Genomic DNA, 20,833 nt, shown 5'->3' with positions numbered 1-20,833 from the left:
TGCACAGGTAAAAAACAGACTCTACAAAGCCAGGAACACAGCATCCATGGGACCTGACAACATCCCAGGCTGCGTTCTACATGAACTACAGAACAAACTGGCACCCCACCTAAGTACCATGTTCAATTATAGCCTCACCTCAGACTTTGTGCCCACTGAATGATGCCCAGCAATTGTTATCCCACTCCACAAAGGGGGAGCCAAAACGGACCACGGGAACTACTGCCCCATTAGCCTGACAAGCCTGGTCTGCAATGCTATGGAATGTATCATCATGGAACTTATAAACAATGACATTGGTAATCTCCAAACTCTGGACCGTACTCAATTCAGGTTTGTAAAAGGCAGATCTAGTCTCCTAAACCTGACAGACATCTTTGAAGTGGTCACCAATGCCGTAGATGAGGGTAAGGTGGTTCACACAGCCTACCTAGATCTCACCAAGGCTACCTAGATCTCACCAAGGCTTTCAACACCATCCCCCACTCTGGAATTATAGATAAACTCACTAAACTAGGTATAAATCCTTATTTCATAAGATGGGTTGCCAACTGGCTCACTGATAGAACCCACACTTTGAAAGTAGCAGACTCCAAATCCAACTTCAGACCAGTGACAAGTGGAGTGCCACAGGATTCAGTTCTGGGTCCTCTCCTGTTTAGTATCTACTTCTCTGAAGTACAGGCTAACACAGAAGGTCTTTGGCTAAGGAAGTTTGCAGATGGCTGCAAACTAGGAGCCATAATTAAAACTCCTAATGATGTAGACATCATACAAAAGGGCCTTACTGAGACAGATGCCTGGTGTCAAAGCCATGGCCTCAAGCTCAATGTCAAAAAGTGTAATTTCATCCCTTTTGGCAAAAACTCTGTACCCATGAATGCGGTAGTCTACTTAATACCAAAAGTTTGACAAGAGACCTTGGGATACAGGTGGACAGTAGTCTCTCCTTTGATAATCACATTGCCACAGTAGTCAGGAAATCCTTCTATGTGTCACACCTCATCACGAAAGGTTTCTCATCCAGGAAAAAAGAGGTCATTGTACCCCTCTACTCATCACTCATTAGACCCATTATAGAGTACAATGTCCCTTTTGGTATGTACCTCACAAGACATCTACAACAACTGGAAAGGATGCAGAAATACCTCACAAAGAGGATTACTGGCCTCAAACAGATGCCTTATGCAGACCATCACAAAAAACTCCAGCTTTACTCCATCGCATATCTCCTACTCAGAGGCAATCTCTGCCTAACATACAAAGCTATGCCAAACCCAGAGCTGTTGGACATGCTCCAATTAAAGAAATCACAATCCCTCTGAGCTACATGCTCTAGGGACCTAAACCTTGTCACCACAATAAACAGAACATGCAGGAGGTATAGATTTATGTCCCAGAGACTTCCCATACTCTGGAGCAAACTAGCTATCTATATCAAACAAAGCTCCTCATTAGCACTCTTCAAGAAAAATCTTGATGATTGGATGGGATATAGGAAATTCACCCTGCAGATCACTTCTTTGGCTCTGCTCGACAGGGGCACAGGAAAATAATTTTCTTTGGGGGCGAAAGCCAGGGTACCATTTGGCTAGGCTTATATAGGCCCTAGGGCCAATAGCCTAGTACCTACCTATGAACCAAACCTGAGTACTCTGTTCAATCACAACCTCATTTCAGGCTTTGTTCCTACTGAATGGCGCACTGCTATGGTCATCCCACTTCACAAAGGGGGAGCGACTACAGACCCTGGGAACTACCACCCCATTAGTCTGATGAGTCTGATATGTAAGGCTATGGATCGCATTATTAAGGACCTTATAGATAAGGATACAGGGAATCTTCAAACTCTGGGCCCCCTGCAGTTTGGGTTTGTGAAAGGTAGACCATGCCTGCTCAACCTGATAGAATTCTTCGAGTCTGTCACCAGAGCTGTGGATGAGGGCAAGGTAGTTCACACAGTCTACCTAGATCTTGCCAAGGCCTTTGACACCATCCCTCATTTAGGAATCAAACATAGACCCACTAAACTAGGCATAAACCCCTTTGTCATAAGATGGGTTGCCAACTGGCTCACTGATAGAACCCACACTGTGAAAGTAGCAGACTCCAACTCTGACTACCAACCAGCTACAAGTGGTGTCCCACAGGGATTGGTCCTAGGTCCTCTCCTGTTTGGCGTCTACTTCTCTGAAGTCCAAGCAACACAAAGGGACTCTGGCTGACCAAGTTCACAGATGAGTGCAAAATGGAAGCCATTATTTATTCTCCAGCTGATGTAGACATTCTACAAAAAGGTTTCACTGACACCAATGACTAGTGACAGAACCATGGCCTTAAGCTCAATGCTAAAAAGTACATTTTCATTCTCTTTAGGAAATATTCAGTGCCTATGAACTACCACATAGGCGGTAGCCCACTAAATATTGAAGGTGTAATAACAGACCTAGGGACACAGGTTGACAGCAACCTCTCCTTTGATAACCACATTGCCACTGTAGTCAGAAAGTATTTCTATGTGGCACATCTCATTACAAAAGGTTTCTCATCCAGGAAGAAAGAGGTCATAATCCCTCTCTAATCATCCCTCATTAGACCTGTTGTAGAATATAATGCCCTGTTTGGTATGTACCTCACTAGACACCTGGAACAACCGGAAAGGCCACACAACTATCTCACTAAGAGGATCTTAGGCCTTAGACACATGCCCTATACGGACACGCAAAAAACTCCAGCTATACTCTTTCTCTTATTGCCTACTTACAGGCAATCTCTGCTTGACCTACATAGCCATGTCAGACCCAGAGCTGCTAGATATGCTACACATAAAGAAATCCCAATCTCTCAATGCCACACGCTCCAAGGACCTAAACCTCATTGCCACAATAAATGGAACATGCTGTAGGGACAAGTTCCTAACACATAGACTTCCCATACTCTGGAACAAACTTCCCATTCACGTCAAGCAGTCGAGCACTTCACTGGCCCTCTTTAAGAGAAATCTTGATGAGTGGATGGGCAATAGGAAGTTCAACCCGGGGATCACTTCCGTGTCCTTGCTTGACAGGGGCACTGGGAACTAGCTTTGGGTGGCATGATGCAAGGGAATCTTCTTGGGCTAGGCTTATATAGGCTCCAGGGTTGTTAGCCTAGTACACACCTATGGACCTATGACTATGACACCTAATGACCATTATGAGGCCTGCCCCACCATCAGACATCCAATTGGCCAATATCACATGATGTGTTGATGTCAATCACTGTAGCCATTCTTTTTGGTAGCCCCTAGCCCTACAGTGTCTGTGGTGCTTGTGATAGCTGTGTAACATGACAGTACAAATCCGTATTCATCTAGCATTTGTATACCCAGTCCTGTCAAATGTAAAGTTGTGTGTGACTGAGTGCATATGTGTGTGTGTGTGTGTGTGTGTGTGTGTGTGTGTGTGTGTGTGTGTGTGTGTGTGTGTGTGTGTGTGGACATGAATGATGTTGTGGCCATTCACAACCACTACACCTCTCATTGCCCTAATTTAGCATGCCTGCTGATGTCATTCATCTTGAAATAACCCTTTGGAGAACTGCCAACCCTATAATCTCTGTGGTATTTGCCATAACCGTGTAATGCTATAGTGTAGCATGCTATTCAGATAGAAGTTCTAATCTCAGACATGGTAACTGTGTGTTTGTGTGTGAGTGTGAGTGTGTGTGTGTCTTTAATGATACCTGATTTTATGGACATTCACATTTACTTCTCTCCCCTTACCCCTCCTTTAGCACTGCTGCTGATGTTAGTCACCTTCAAAGATACCTCTGCGCATCTCTCCCACACATAAGCTCCATGGTGCTTGCGATAACTGTGTAATACTATAATGTGGCATACCTAGTTAGGTAGGAGTTCCAACCCCAGACATGGCAGCTGTGAAATTGTGTGCTTGTGTGTGAGAGTGTGTGTGTATCTTTGATAATACCTGATTTTATGGACCTTCACACTTACTACTCTCCCCTTACCCCTCCTTTAGCACTGCTGCTGATGTTAGTCACCTTCAAAGATACCTATGGACAGCTCTCCAACATACAGGCTCTGTGGCACTTGCGATAACTGCATAATATTATAGTGTAGCATACTAGTTAGGTAGGCATTCCAATCCCAGATGTGGCAACTGTGAAACGGTGTGTGTTTGTGAAAGAGATTGTGTGTGTCTTTGATAATACTTGATTTTATGGACATTTGCACTTGCTACTCTCCCCTTACCCCTCATTTAGCACTGCTGCTGGTGCTACTCACCTTCAAAGACACCTTATTACAGCTCTCCAGCACGTGCCATAAATGCGGAACAATGTAGTAGCAGAAACTACATAGGTATGGGTTTGTATCTCATCCATGACAAGTGTTTGTGTACATATGTATGTCTGTACCTCAAAGACTTTGGCCCCATTTACACCCAGTGCACATTTCAGTTCCTGGCTTTAGCAGTCCTGCAGATATCATCCACCTTAGAAGTACCTGTTGCCAACCCTAAACCATGTAAGGTCAGTGGTGCATGTGGTAAATGTGTAACATAATGATCTGTAAAGATTGTTAGAGGTTTGAACCTCGCACCGGCAAATGTAAATGTGTGTGTAGGGTAATATTATTTTTGGGATCTCTCACCCTCTACATCACCCAGTGCCAGTATTTACAAGGGCTGGTGATGTTCCTCACCTTAAAAGTACCTTGGGACAACATCCATCCAGTATATGCAATAAATGTGGTATACTATAGTAGCAATGCATAACTAGGTTGTTGTTGGTTTTCTTTCGGCTTTTCCCTGTTAGGGGTCGCCACAGCAGAACTACGGTCCGCTAATGATTGGCAGTCTATTTTTACAGTGCTGAGGTGCCAGCCCAATGCCCAAACTTCAACGAAGGCACACCCATTCACGCATGTCTTTCGAACACCATTCGATCACTGGGAGGACATGCAGACTCCACACAGAAGGTGCTCCAGTAGGGGTTTGAATTCCTGTACTGGCAAGTGTGTGAGTGCGTGTGTGTGTTTGTCATCAGTATCCTGTGGATGGTTTCTGTGATTGTGTAATAACAGGATCCATTGTGGGGCTGGTTTTGGTAAATTATTATGCTGAGGACCTAGTATATGTCACAATGTCCACCTTACAAGGCCAACAGATGTCAAAAAACAGACAGGTTGGTGTAGACAATCCATAGACCTACATGTGACAGTATGGATTGGTGAAAAATATAGTTAACCTTTCTATTACTCAGAGAATACTCTCCACCAGTGTCTCATATACAAACATTCTTGGCTAGGCAACAACAACTATATTGTTAATTCCCTGCATATTGCTTCACATATAGTAACCACAGTGTGATTGCAGTGGACTACATGCCTGTTGACCATAACAGTGCCACTGACATCAGAAAGTACTTTGATGTGCTACATCTCCTGATTGACTGTATGTTATCCAGCAAGTAAAAGGACATGACACCCTGTTCCATCCCCTCAGTAGTCCAATAAATGAGTGCAGTGGCCCTTTTGCCATATTCCCCACTGGACACCTGCAACAACTGTAGAGTCTGCAAATGTACCCCAAAAGGGGAATACCATGCCTTATACACATGTCCTATATGGAGAGATGCCACTAACTCCACTGAAAACCCATATCATGCTGTCAAAGTAGGTGCAAGGATGAACTCAGTTACACAGCCAGGTCTCACTAAATGAGGTCAGGAATGCTACATCAGAAGATAACAATATGTCCACAAAACATGCCTCAGAGACCTCGAGTACACTTCCACATGTCAAAGAACATGCATGTGGGACATGTGCACAACCCAGCCACTGTCCATCTTATGGAATATAGATCACATACATTGGAAGCAGTGCACATCACTGGCCACTCACAATAGTAACCCAGATGAGTGGATGATGAATATAATAACCACCCCTGGGGACCACTCCAGGGACAACACCCCTGAGCCACACTGGGAACTATTGTCATATGGCCTGATGCCAAGGTATTCCCTTGGCCTAGCCTTGTAGAGCCTTCAGGCCCATTCAACTATTACACACCTGTGAAGCAATGAACCTATGGATCTCAGTATTGGAAAGTGTGTGTTTGTGTGTGTGTGTGTGTGTGTGTGTGTGTGTGTGTGTGTGTGTGTGTGTGTGTGTGTGTGTGTGTGTGTGTCGAGATTAATGATTTTAAGGCCATTCACACTCACTACACCTCCCATTGCCCTACTTTAGCACGCCTGCTGTTGTTAGTCACCTTGAAAGAACCCTTTGGCCATGTTCCAGCCCTATAAGCTCTGTGGTGCTTGTGACAACTGCATAATACTGTAGTATAGCAAAATAGCTAGGTAGGAGTTCTAATCCTGGTCCTGGCAACTGTGAAAATGTGTGTGTTTGTGTGAGAGATTGTGTGTGTGTGTGTCTTTGTTGACACCTGATTTTGTGAACATTCACACTTACTACATTTCCCTTACCCCTCCTTTAGCACTGCTGCTGATGTCACTCACCTTCAAAGATACCTTTGGACAGCTCTCCAACATGTAGGCACCGTGGCATGTGCAATAACTGCTAACACTGTAATGACAATACATAGCCAGGTAGGGCTTTGAAACTCAGTACTGGTAAGTGTGTGTGTCATCAGTTTCCTGTGTGGGTGTCAGGTTAATTGTGAAATGACAGGATCCATTGCAGTCAGGGTTTTGCTACATTATTATATTTGGGACCTATATGTCCCAATGTCCACATTACAAAGCCAACAGTTTTCAAATAATGTAGAGGTTGTTGTAGACAATCCACAGCCATAAATGTGTACTGCCATATTCCATTACTATGTGATGGTATGGATTAGTAAACAATATAGCCAACCGTTATAATACCCAGATGCCACTCTCCACCCACAGATCATACACAAATATGCTTTTCTCCCTTTTTTTCTTACTTTCTGTCTGTCTCTCTCTGTCTCTCTCTCTCTCTCTCTCTCTCTCTCTCTCTCTGGTACATGTGGAAAAATACATCTGTTTTGCATAGGCAGCAGCTTGACTTTTGTAGGTAATGCTCATGATCAGCTGATGGCCTGTGCATGAATTGGAGTCCCCCACTTGCTACTTGCATGTAGAACAGCTCTGGTATCATTCCTATAGCCAATTGCATGGAAACACACTCCTATAACTAAGCACTTCATGTGGGTGTTGGCCCTTTTCCTTCACTGTGAACAGGACTCCATGTGGGTGTCTGACAAACAGCATCACAGAAGGGAGTTGGAAATACCTCTTACAACAAACACTGTGTAGACAGGCCAGGAAATAGGAGGGGGATGTTCCAGACATGGGGACAGAATGTAAGTATTGCTGTTCTACATTTGAAGTAATGTTAGGTATGGCTATTCTGCATGATTTAAAGTGTCTGGCATGAAAGTGTTATGTGGTTGAGAAAACTCTCACCTGTAGGGCATTCTGCAGACTGGCCAGAGTTTGGAGTCTTAGATGTGGTGTGTTACTCACACATTTTCTGTCTTTAGAAATGCAGTAGCATACTCTGATGATTGCAGTCAGTAAGTGGTGACATCCATATGTGTTACTGACTTCATTTCCCTCAGAAGAGATATGTCACAACAAACCCTGTTACACCAGCAATTTTCTAAGTTTATCACAAAAATATGTCAATATTGGCCATGTATTTGTGCCTCTGTCCCCCAAGTCTGTCACCCTTTGTCCATATGTCATGCAGTAAGAGGTGCATATGTACAGTATATCATTATTTACTGATGTCATTCCTGATAACAAGCTAGTGATATATCAGACTGCCAGACATGATGTATAGTAGGCCTTATATTTGAGAACAAAACCTGGACATTCTATTGTAGTCTGTACAGTAATGAGGTCTGTGTACTTATGGTGAATGTTGACGGAGTGTCAGTATTGTGTAGCAGTGTATTGTGAATATGTTACTTGGTCTGTGTACAGACTGTAGTAGATGTCAGTGTTCTTGGTCCTGTTCTATTTGACATTGCATGCTGCTCCAGTTTCTGGTACCCTATCAGCGTATATGTTTGTAGGGCCAGACTGAGACATGTCCCATACCACATTCAGGCATCAGACTACACTGTGAATTTGGCCAGTATATGTAGGGTTAGCGTGTGAGTGGCAAATATGAGGATGGTTTTGTTCACACAGTCCATATACTGTACTATTAATTAGACTTACCATAATGTGACTGTGAATGTGTTGAGATTGGTTGTGGGTATGCACTTTCACACTGGTGTCTGTTGCTCCGCTCTGTTACATGCCTGTACTGCCTGCTATATTTGCAATTACATATGTATTCCCCCACTGGAAACATGGGTCAGTGTTGTGGCAGTCTGCCTGTAGTTTACACAGTACTTGGTGACATACCTAGCAGCTCAGTGTATTTACCTAGTGTGATGTTATGTCCAGATATTTGTCAGATGTACTGTTGCCTGGCCACCATAAATGTTGTGTATTTCTGAAAAAGCAGTGGGATGCTGTGAAGATGTAGGTCACTAACTAGTGGGAATTATGTGGGCTTGGGACCTCTGCTCCTCCAGTTAATATGTGTTAGAACAGACAGGAGGGTGTGAATGCATCAACTGTGTGAGCTTATCTATTCCAGTATTTTTGTGATATCCCCATTTTCATGGCTGTAAACATCCACTTTGTCAGGCTTGGTCCACGTGTTGCACTAAGGAGTTCTGTGTATACCACTGGGCTGACCAGATTGTTTCAGACTGTCCACATTTATTGGTCATATTTCTGCTGTATTCCACAGGATCACTACTGTGATTTGTGTGGTATTTCACTATGATGATTTTATGATGTCTGTCAGTAACTGATATCATACATGTCAGTTTCAGAAGAGCCTTCCTACACAACATGTGTGTTGACATAATCCCTGTTACTGTAGCAACATTCTACATTTATAACTGCAATACTTACATTATGTTCCCTTGCTCTAACAGGTTGTGAGTTATGATGCTGAGGTATGACTCCACTGCATGTTATGGGCATATGTTATATATACATACATATATATATATATATATATATATATATATATATATATATATATATATATATATATTTATACACATACATACACACACACACACACACACACACACACACACACACATATATATATATATATATATATATATACACACACACACACACACACATATATATATATATATATATATATATATATATATATATATATATATATATATATATATATATATATATATATATATATATATATATATATATACATATATATATATATATAAAACAAATATATATATGTGTATGTACATGTATACATATATCTACATATGTGTATATATGGGTCTACCTGAAAATGCCGAAAGTTCTAAACGCCGACGACAAGAACACTGACACCGGAAGATCAACAAGGGAGAAGACCGACAGTTGAGAATCCCGATGCTGAGAACACTGACATGTTAAGGTAAGTGTGCAAAAGGGACGGACGTTAGGGTCAGGGTGTGGGTAAGGTAACTGTGTGATAGTGACGGATGTTAGGGTAGGGTGCGAGTCAGGTAAATGTGTGATAGTGACGGACTTGAGGGTTAGGGGTGGATTAAGTGAATTAGTGTTAGGGTGCAGGTAAGGTAAGTGTGCGACAGTGACAGACTTTAGGTTTAGGGCCGGGTTAATTGAGTTAGGGTTAGGGTGCGGGTAAGGTAAGTGTGCGATAGTGACGGACTTGAGGGTTAGGGGTGGATTAAGTGAATTAGTGTTAGGGTGCAGGTAAGGTAAGTGTGCGATAGTGACAGACTTTGGGGTTAGGGGCGGATTAAGTGAGTTAGGTTTAGGGTGCAGGTAAGGTAAGTGTGTGATAGTGATGGACCTTAAGTTTAGGGTATGGGTTAAGGTTAGTGCATAGATAGTTGTGTATGTAAGGTTTAGTGTAGGTTTGTAAGGTTTTTGATGTGCTTGTGTTATGTGTGTTTTTCGGGAAAGATATTTGTTTCGTTGATTGTCAGGATTGTGTTTTGTCGGGCATTTGATTTTTCATATTTTTGAACTTTCAGTTTCTTTTGGTTTTGTCATGTTGGTTATTTCGTTGTCAGTGTTTTGGCATGTCGGTGTTATCAGGTAGACCCGTACATATATATATATATATATATATATATATATATATATATATATATATATATACATATCCTTGCCATTTGTAAACATGAGTGTTGTAAATACCTTCTCAGATGTATCCCATCATATATATCTGATATGTGTATATTTAGATATAAAAACATGACTGAATTCAACACTATTTTCGTTAACAAGTAGTAAACAATTGTAGTAGTCAAAGCAGTTGTTCACTGCTATTCAGTACATGTACTGAATTATATATTTGAACACGCAACAGACATTTGTGCAGCTCAGATGGCTAAGTTGTTAAGTGCTGTGACTATAGTCTACAGGGTCCTGGGTTTAAGACCTGTAAGGGCTGTTAATTTTGTTGCTAGGCAGAACAAGGGATGTTGGATACAGAGTGGTTAAGGCAGTTTTGAGCAGCTTTAAGCGGGTTTGCATGGGTTTGCATGATGGTAAGCAGTGCTAATGTACAGTTAAATGATAAGGCACTTACCAGTGTGCAAATCTGATTAGCATTTACATTTAAGCAATGCTCACACCTGCTGAAGTCTGATAAAATAACAGGGTAATGACATCTTTAATAACTGTATATAACATGCTTCTATGTGCTGCCATTACAGTAGCAAGGGGTGTGAGTGTACTGTATGGGACACCTGAATATACATGGCTAGTACCACAATCTTTTCTCTTTGTATGTGTTTCATACATGGGTAGTATCCCAGGTTATATGCAGTCATACTTGCATGTATTGTATCATTATGTTACTACTTTTAACTGTGCTTTTCCAAGTAAGAACAGATTGCAGATTATAGTACTGGAACTATACACCCCTGCATGCAAAGCTGACTCTGAGTACTGACTATCATGTTCTTGGTGTGTGTGAGCTGTATGTTATTAAGTATCTCCTATTGTATATTGATCTGATATGTAGATATTAACTGTAGACTACTATGTGTTTAGGACATGTCATTGAGGGCTGCTGTCATGTAGTAATGGCATACCTATAAGTGTCAGATGTCTATCTGTCAAAACATTCATCCTAATGTATAACCTGTTGGCTAGCTAATTTCTGTCTGTCCTCTGTACAGATGTGCAGATGTCAGGTATCCATCTTGGATGCGTACAGGCAATCTCTGATTGACTGACACTGACATGTGTTCCCAGCTCTGTTATGAATGCCACAGCTAGGAAACCCTGCCCTGTATGCCCCACATGCTACGGATACCTCAACCAGACTACTACAGTCAACAGAACATGATTGGGTGCAGGTCTCTAACTCAGACACTGGCCATGTTATGTAAGATATGTTGCATACATGTCGATTGGAGCATCTCACTGGCCCTTTGCAAGAGAAAACGAGATGACTGGATGTTGAATTTAACTGTCACCATGGGGATCACTCAAGTTGCATCAGTTGATAGATGGCTTGCTGACAAATGTCAGGTGGCATGATACCAGTGTACCCACATGCCCTACTCTTCTCATCTTTCCATGGATATTAGCCTGGTACATACCTAGGAACACCTGCACCTATGGACCTCAGAAGTGACAACTGACAAATGTGTCAGTGTGCATTACTGTAAATAACAGTGTCTGTGTGTTTGTAAACTTGTAGTTAAAAATACTCTGAGGGCCTTCTAACCCACTACACCCCATTGGTATACTTAGAAATGGCTGCTGCTGCAATTGACATTAAATGCACCTTGTTACACTCTTCACCCTATAGGCTACCTGGAGCTTGTAGTACCAGTATAACACTGTTCTACAACTGAGTGGATAGGCATGGGTTACCCTCTGAGTCCTGGCAAGTATGTGTACGTGTATGCAGTTGTGTGTGAGTGTGCATATTTGTAGAAGACAGCATTCTGAGGCCACATTTCCCAAATACAATAGACCTTGCCATACATTATAATGGATAGTGATGTTGCTGACATTAGGAAAGCCATGACAAACCCTCACCCTACTATCCCTGTGGCATGTGTAATAAATGCATATCCCTGTAGTAGCACTGATTAGATAGACAAGAGTTTGTGTTGCAGTCCTGGTCAATATGTGATTGTGAGTATGTCAGAGCATTATCATGGGTTTCAGTGAGTACAATATCCAATGTGGTGTATGAGTGCTGGTATACTGTCTTTACACCATGGTACCCCCAGTACATGTCCCTAGGTCCACTGTATGAGGACCACTGTCATCCAGCAACCATACAGGTAAATGATTACACTATCCAGCCCAATGAGGCATAATGTGTGCAAAAACTCTGTAACAGAATGGACTCACTGACAAGGTAGTTAGTAATGCTGATCCCAGGTCTGTCAAATGTGTCTATGACTGTATGTGTTTGTCAATGTCTATATGACAGTATGACATACCACGTATTGTTCATTAACACCCAGTACATACCCCATTACTACATTGTACAAGGCCTTGTGATGTTCTTCACTTAACAGGAAATTCTGGATACACCTCACCCTAAAAGCTCTGTGGTGTATGCAATTAAGGCTAAACACATTAGTAGCAATAAGTACCTAGGTAGGGGTTCTATTCTCAGTGTTGCCAAGTAAGTGTGCGTGTATGTGAAGGGATCTACATCAGTTTGCAAGAAATATATGTCCCAGGAGATCATTTGTCCAAGAACTAACTGGCAAAAGGTAACATTTCAAAGCAGTTATCTTGTGGAAATACATTCAATCAAAACTAGTAGTGGATGTGAAAATGCCCTCTTCCCCACTGTACAGCAATACTGGAGTTGGTATATATACATGGGTGTGGTTGTTGTGGGCACAGACACCCACATTGGGGTTATTGTTGTGTGTATCCCTCTGCTTAGTGTGCCATTATACTGTAGAGTTTATGTTAACAGGTTAAGTAGTTGTTAATCATGGGTTGCTATTACATTATTGAAGTTCTGAAACTTCGAACACCATAAAGTCAACCCTTATGTTCTAAGTGTCAGAACTTCGATAACAGTAAAAAAAAAAAAAAAAAAAACAAAGAATAAAGTATTGCAAGCGGGGGGCAAGCCCCCCTGCACCCCCCACCCCCTATTCCCTTTCCGCACTGTATTGTGATCTTAGAGTTGGTGTATTTAAAGAGCGGGGGGTGTGGGGGGTGCAGGGGGCTTGACCCCCTGCTTGCAACAGTTTGGTAGGTTTTAGGTGTTTTATTTTTTAATTTTTTTTACATTCAATTTCTTGAAACTTCGAACATCTGATTTCGATGTTCGCAGGTTTAAAGTTTCTAGGATTCGACAATGTAATAGGAACAATGTTAATCACACTATGTATGTTTCTATGCCACTCCACACCCTCCAAAATGGGAGGCTGTGCCACCCACACCAGCACACTTATGTTTACCAATTCCAGGACTGCACTACATTGGGGAAGAGGACATACACCCTGCCAGTATCATTGTCAATGACATTAAACTGGTGGACTGATTATTTACTGATGTGATGTTTTGGCAATTTGATCTTGGTGGAATTACATAGGCCAAAATGAGTTCACTGCAAAATCAAGTACATCCATGTGAACAGTATTCTCTGTGCATTGCATCAACACCAAAGCCTCTGTGTGTGTAATATTCACAAACATTTGATGTGTGCCACCCAGTACACTTACCATTGTCCGCTGTAGAAGAGCTGCTTACATCAGTCACCATGCACTCACCTGTATACACCCCTCAGACCTATCAGCCATGTAGCACATACAATAACTGTTATACAGACCTGTTACCTGTGTGCAGCTGTACTCGGGATATGACACAGTCAATGTGTCACTACAGTGCCACACCCCTTGTAGAAAAGGAAAGCAGATCAATATCTACATTATGGAGACCACAATCAGTCAGTGATAACAGCTATAATGCATCATGACTGGAAAGCTACACACCTTGACGTGTAAGCATTAATCATTTCAGCTGAAAACATATTAAACAGCATTACATTGCTAAACCTTAGTACATTCACCCTGTGCATCAGAACCATGTTAGCATGTCCCTGCATCGATGGTATGGATGACAGGGATGTGGCACATGTATCATCATATGCACAGGGTGTGTTGCGTGTTTGCCAGAGGCTTGGGCTGAGCCATTTGGTTGACATCATGTGTGTGGGTAAAGGGGTTCTTTATTAAATGGGATGTGCAGGAATAGTGTGCGTAGGTATGGAGGTGCCCTAGCTGTATTGGTGATGTGTGTGTGTATGCGTGCATACATTTCTGCCATGTTGCTCCCCTATACAGGAGTCTGTTGGACAGCTGCAGACCATACATGGCAGGGTGTACAGTTCACCATGTCCAGCCATGGACACGGGAACTGTGCCTGCCAGTGGTTCCACAGGCACTACCTGGCAGAAGCCCAGATATGGTACTCTCCTCTGATGATGACACTTGTCTGCTGGATCTGCATCCCTCTTGGGACTGGCCAGGACCATGTGCATGTGGCCTGCTGTGTTGTGGTGTGGACAGCACCCCACCTGCAGTGCTGGGACTTCCATTACTGGAACAGCTGTGAGTTGTTGCACGTCCACGTAGACCTCCACCTGTTGGTGTAGCTGACCTACCTCCATGTGGCCAATGCCCTACTCCCACCAGATGCTCTACCACAGACACCACACGGTTGAGGATTCCCACCATCTCACTCAACCATCTATCCAGGACCTCTGCAAAATAACGGTTGGCTCGTGCAAGATCATGGATGTTGTCATGTACAGCAGGAAGAGTAGCCTCCTGGAGCCTCAGACTATCTCTGGTGTAGCATCCCATACATGCCTGTGCCTCCATGATGGCCCAAAGCATGCATCTGGTGACACCTGCTTTGGCACACCTGCCAAGGGCATGATGGCCAGCAGCCCTCCTATGAGCACCCCTGTACATCTGCCTACATGGTATCTCGCCAGTCATTTGGCTATGGCTGCTGTGTACATACACACTTGCCATAGTCACCACACTTTTCTGTCCCATGCCACCACCTGCCAACTGTCCCTCATCTATGGCCAGTGGTGATGGGGTATGTATGGGCATTGTGACTGTGTGCAGGGATGGGGTGGATAAAAGTGGGATGTCAACCAATGGCACAGATTCAGCCCCTGAAAACCCTGCCTGTGCCTCACTATGTCTATCATCATTGTCAGAGTCTCTATGGACCCTAACATACGTTTGCCTGCAGAAGGGACCCTGACCTACCTCGCCAACTGTGAGGGGCAGACAAGAAATGTAAAGTAAGACCTTTACATTATGGTTTACTTCTACACGCACACACACACACACACACACACACACACACACACACTTACTGGTGAGGTGACACAAATATATTACATAGACCTCTCATTACCCAACAGTCAACATGCATGACATATGGCACTCAACAGCATGCACTGCAGCCATACTCAATCCAACATTATACATCTCTGTGATGCATGATTTGTGTTAGTAGGTGATACCCCTCCTCTGGAACACACTGCACCCATGTACACAGTATTGCTGTGCACCTGTATAGCACACAGGCATGCACTGTGAAACATACCTCACAAGTGAACACACCGTTGCTGAACGTGTATATGTGTGGCAGTTATGTTTGCTCTGTTGCTCACAGCCCCTATGTGTTTGTCTGACAAATACCTGGGATGATATGAGGACTGATGTCAGTAATAAATGCCTGTCCTTTGATTTGCAGATCTCATCATCAGCAGTGCATGTGTGTGCAATAAAATCTGGTTACACTGACAGCCTTCAAAGATTAATGTGGATATGAGGAGTGTACACACCCTTGCTGACATGCCAGCCTCCTCTATGACATGCAATGGGGCCACAATACTGCATTTGTTAACATTACACACACCTGATATGTGACATATGCCCTGTGCAATCCAGTGCAATATCAAATAAATGTGTTAGTCATGCAGATGCTGAATGAGATGCATACGATATGTGGTTTGCATAAGTTTGCACACCCTTAACACAATGGTTTGTTGAAGCACCTGTTAAGTGAACTACAGCAGCAGCAGTCACTATTCCTGGAAGGGTTATACTAGCATGGCCTATCTTCACTTGCCATTATTTGGTCACTCTGCCCTACAAATGTCCCCCATCTCTGCCAGATTGCAAAGTCAGCTCATGTGCACAGCCCTTTGAGGTCACACAGTGTCTTCACTATTGCTGTAGAGTCAGGGTTTTGTCTGGCACCATTCATAACCTTCACTGTGTTCAGATATAGACATTCTTAGCAAGCTTTGGTTGTATGCTTCAGTTCACTGTTGTGTTTCAAGCTGACACCCCTACCCATCCTCAGCCTTATTGTAGATGCTTGACAACTACAGGCCAGACATGAATGTTATTTTTCAGCATTTCAAATTCCAAACACCATGTGTTCTGGACTAGTTCCAGCTAATGAACATGAAACCTAAAGGTGTACATTGGCACCAGCAAGCTAAATATTGGGGATGGTGGCCCTGAGGTGAGGTGAGGTGTTGCTTGTGCACCACACGTATCATTATGAATCCTGTCTGTAGGTTTAAGCCTTGGTCTCATGAAACTATTACACATTGCAACATATGCCTTTGGGAGACTTGATGTTATGCTTATGCTACCTGTAGAGGGTGCTGGATGATGCATCATGTGGGACAACTCTTCCGTCTGATTACCCTAACCCATAGGCCACACTTATACAGATTCCAGGCAATTATCAACACAGGTACTGTACAGGCAGTACTTGCTAGACATTCCTTCAAGTCCCTCAGTGTTGCTGAATGTTTCTAGGCAGCCTCCATGTCCAGTTTGCAACATGTTTTGTCATCTGTTTTGGATGAGCATCTGTTTATTTTCTACATCAATGTTGTCCTATACTTCATATACACATACATGACTGTCTGCACTGTTTGCCGTGGTATATGCAATGGTGAGGTAAGGCTACTATGCCCACTCCTGAGTGCTACCTTTTAGATATGGGATCCATTTCATGGTTTGTAAGATGTGTGCAAGCCACGGCTGCCTCTGTTGCAGGTGAGTGAGAAAATGTCATGGACATACTTCTTGGACAGCAGACCATGACTTGGTGTGACATTGAGGCCCTCTACTTGATGAAAGGTGTGTACTCAAGAAGAGTGAATGCTGCCAGTACCTCACAAGTTGCTTCCACAATATGTTATTTGGAGTGTGTGCATACATATGCTTCCAGTGTTTGTTAAGGCATGTATTCGCCATATTTGTTGTCCTAGCATAGGATTCCATATTGCACACTTATTGCTCATACTAGGATCACACTACAGGTTGTAAAAGGTGTGGAATGTGGTATTGTGATTTGCCGTTGTTTATATCAGGAACAGTTGCCATTGTAATAGTGGTGTATACACTGTTGTAGCCACTGTATAAGGGTAATGTTTCAGACATGTCCCTACTGTTGGCCATTTGTCCCACCATTATGTTCATCTCTGCCCACACATCTTGGACTGACAGGTTGTTAGGTATACTGCAGGACTCTTACATACCCTTCAGATAAGCCCCACCCTGATGCAGTGCAGTTAACACCAACAATAAGTGAACATGTACAGCATGTATTATGGGTAGGTGTGTTAAATGTGCGCATGGCAAATAGCATGGCCATAACATGGCCATTGTATTTGCAAACCGGAAAAAAAACAACTCCGTACTCACCAGCTACAGGCTGCTGCCCCAGTTGTATACCAGAGGAACCTAAATAGTTGTGAGACAGAAGTAATGTCAGTAGCCACACCTGTGGCATTGGTACAGGGTGGAAGCAGCATTTCAGCATGACAGTACAAACCCACAATACTAAAGATTATACACATCTTTTCATTACTACACTGCAGCAACAGACTATCTTATCTGACATATGCATGTAGATACTTTACAGATGAAAATGGATAAGCAACAGTGGTCTAGTAATGTTCCCATTGGCCTTACTTCCACACTCCTTGTTCATTGTGTGGGTAACACCCACCTCCACAATGCTGTCTTCAGCCTGCTGGCTTGTCTGGTGGGTGGGTGCCCCAAGGCTGGCAAGGAGCTTCTCGGCATGTGTCAGTGGGGCTGGATGGCATGACCTCCACCTGTGGTTAGCTGGTCCCTCCTAACTGCAGCAGCATGCTGATGGCCGTGGCGGATCAGATCGTTTCATCGATGCCGCACCTGCTCATAATTTCAGTTGTACAGGCCGACATTATTTACCCTGTGGACAAGCTCATTCCACAGGGCGGTCCTCTCCTGCAGATCCTGGGCCCTGCGGCTGAAAAGGATGACATGATGCATGATGACATACTGGATGATTGCATCATTTTCCAGGTTTGTGAATGTGGGCAGATGTTACAGCGACATTGTACCTGGAAGACATAAACAGGAAAAAAAGGTCACAGGACCTCATACAGTTGTCCATGTGCACATTAATAGTGGATATTACTTGCAAATAATCCTGACTATACCATAACACTATAAGCTATCCTGGCTTTGACATCTTGCATTACACTCTGGGCCCAGGCCTGTCCAGTTCCCCCAATGTTGGACACTTAATGGCATAATTCACTATTCACCATACATTTCTGTGTAGAGGGATGACAATGGCCATCTTCCATGTGGATGGTGTGTGGATGGTGACATGTTTGTGTTTGTAGTGTGTGATGGAACTGTGAGCACATGCCTGAGTTCATGTAGGAGGCAAACTGTGATGTTCTCATGGGCCATGGAGACTTGCTATTGGTATCATCAGTCGGTATTATGTCTGTGCTCACCATTGATGTGGGCAGGAGTGTGGGTGATGTGCATATCCCCCTGTACTAATGTTGTGGACAGGCTGCAACTGTTCTCACCTATCCATGCTGATGCAGGTCATCTGTTTCCATGTCATGTGTGTTTGAGGTGTGCTTTACCCCCAGTACAGGTTAACATGCTTTACTGGCTCTGAGACTGAGTACATATGTGTAGACATGGTTGAAATTGGCCTTGGTGGTTTGGATATGTCTCATTTATAGTCATAGTCAGCCTTACAGGAAGTCACCTGTGAACCTACATGCTTGCTCAGATAGAGGTCCACTTGCTTCCAAGTTGTGGTCTGCAACTATGTGTCCCTGTACAGCCACTATAGCAACCTATAATGTGCTTTGTGTCTTGGTGCTGTCCACCAAAGGGGATTACCCTATCATTGGTAGAGGATGGTTGTACAGGTAAGTTACTTCTGATTCCATATAGCTACAGTGGATATGAAGTGTATACACACCTGTTACAATGCATGGTACTTGTGCAATTGAAACATGACCCCACAAAAGCACATATCAACACAATCCACACCTGTGATTTATCCTATAGCCTGCTCAGTTCAATAGGGAACATATCAACCTGAACAGTGGAAACATATGGGAATTAATACTCAGTACAGTAAGCCAGTTTAATGTGTGTGCAGACTCTTACACTGATATGTTGTATAAACACCTGTTGAAATGATTACATCATCCATTTGTCTTGGTTTGTACTCTAACTTCATATCATATCTTCACTTGGCATTGGTTGTTCACCTTCCATGAAATAGCTTTGTTTCTTTTTCAATAGAATTGTACAAGTTATGGGTCACATTTGAGGAGAGAAACATTTTGATTTGACTTTCTGTGGTCTCATTGGCATACAGCACACAGACCTGGCATTCCAACAGGGGTGTGTTCACTTTGATATCCAATGTATATGGGTGTTGATATAGCTGTTAGTGGTAGGCATGGGCAGTGGGTCATAACACAGTTGTACACTTCTCTGATTACTATGTGATAAGCTTGCCTATTGTAGTACTCATATCAGTGTCATTGCAATGCAACAATCAGTAGCAGTACACATTTATTTTGTTTTATGCAGTGACAGTGATATTACACACATGGGCAACATGCACATCCTATTTTCTAGACTGCTTGTGACCCATGTTATTACTTATGTTCCTTTCAGCTGAACATACACATGCATACACATGCTCAGGGGATACCTGGTACACATTTGTGTTCTATGTTATTACGTCACACTGTATTTACAGTGTTGCAGCTCAGTCATACATCTCAACCTGTTATACCAGGACTTCTGGTCATTAGTCCACCTCACTGGGTGACAAAACAGGGAAGTCAATTTTGATACGTATCAATATAGCTACCATAACACAAGTATATGTGTAAGTGACTACAGATATCTGTCACAACTGTGAACTTTGTCCAGAAGAACACTGTACAGTTGAATGTTATTAATTCAATATATCACATGCAGTTTAAAACACACATCTGCAACAGTGCTTTACTATGCTCATGCCCTATACAGGTATCTTAGATTTACAATACAAACATGTATAATACTCATATTCAAAGGTAACATATGGATATGGGCAACATCCCATTAACTGGCACAGACATGATTGACAGACACTCTAGTGGCTGCCATATGTGAGCTGTCATTTCCCAAGGTGTGTCAGGCTCCTCAGCCATGACCCAAATTATCCACCTTTAGATCATCACATGTGAACAAAGCCTAACATTGGGGGGGGTATATAGGGACAGATCATAGATATGCCTATCACAAACCTATGAAGTTTGTAGCATGATACATTTCATATTAGCATGACTGTTCTGAAGATGGTGGGGTCTGAAACTCATGTGTCTGTCATGACTTCATTACTTCAACCTTCAGCTATTTGCCAGACTAATATA

The sequence above is a fragment of the Protopterus annectens genome, chromosome 7.part0, assembly GCF_019279795.1.
Source record: "Protopterus annectens isolate FY-2018-M chromosome 7.part0, PAN1.0, whole genome shotgun sequence".
Classification (NCBI taxonomy): Eukaryota; Metazoa; Chordata; order Ceratodontiformes; family Protopteridae; genus Protopterus; species Protopterus annectens.
Note: the sequence above shows the minus strand (reverse complement) of the source record.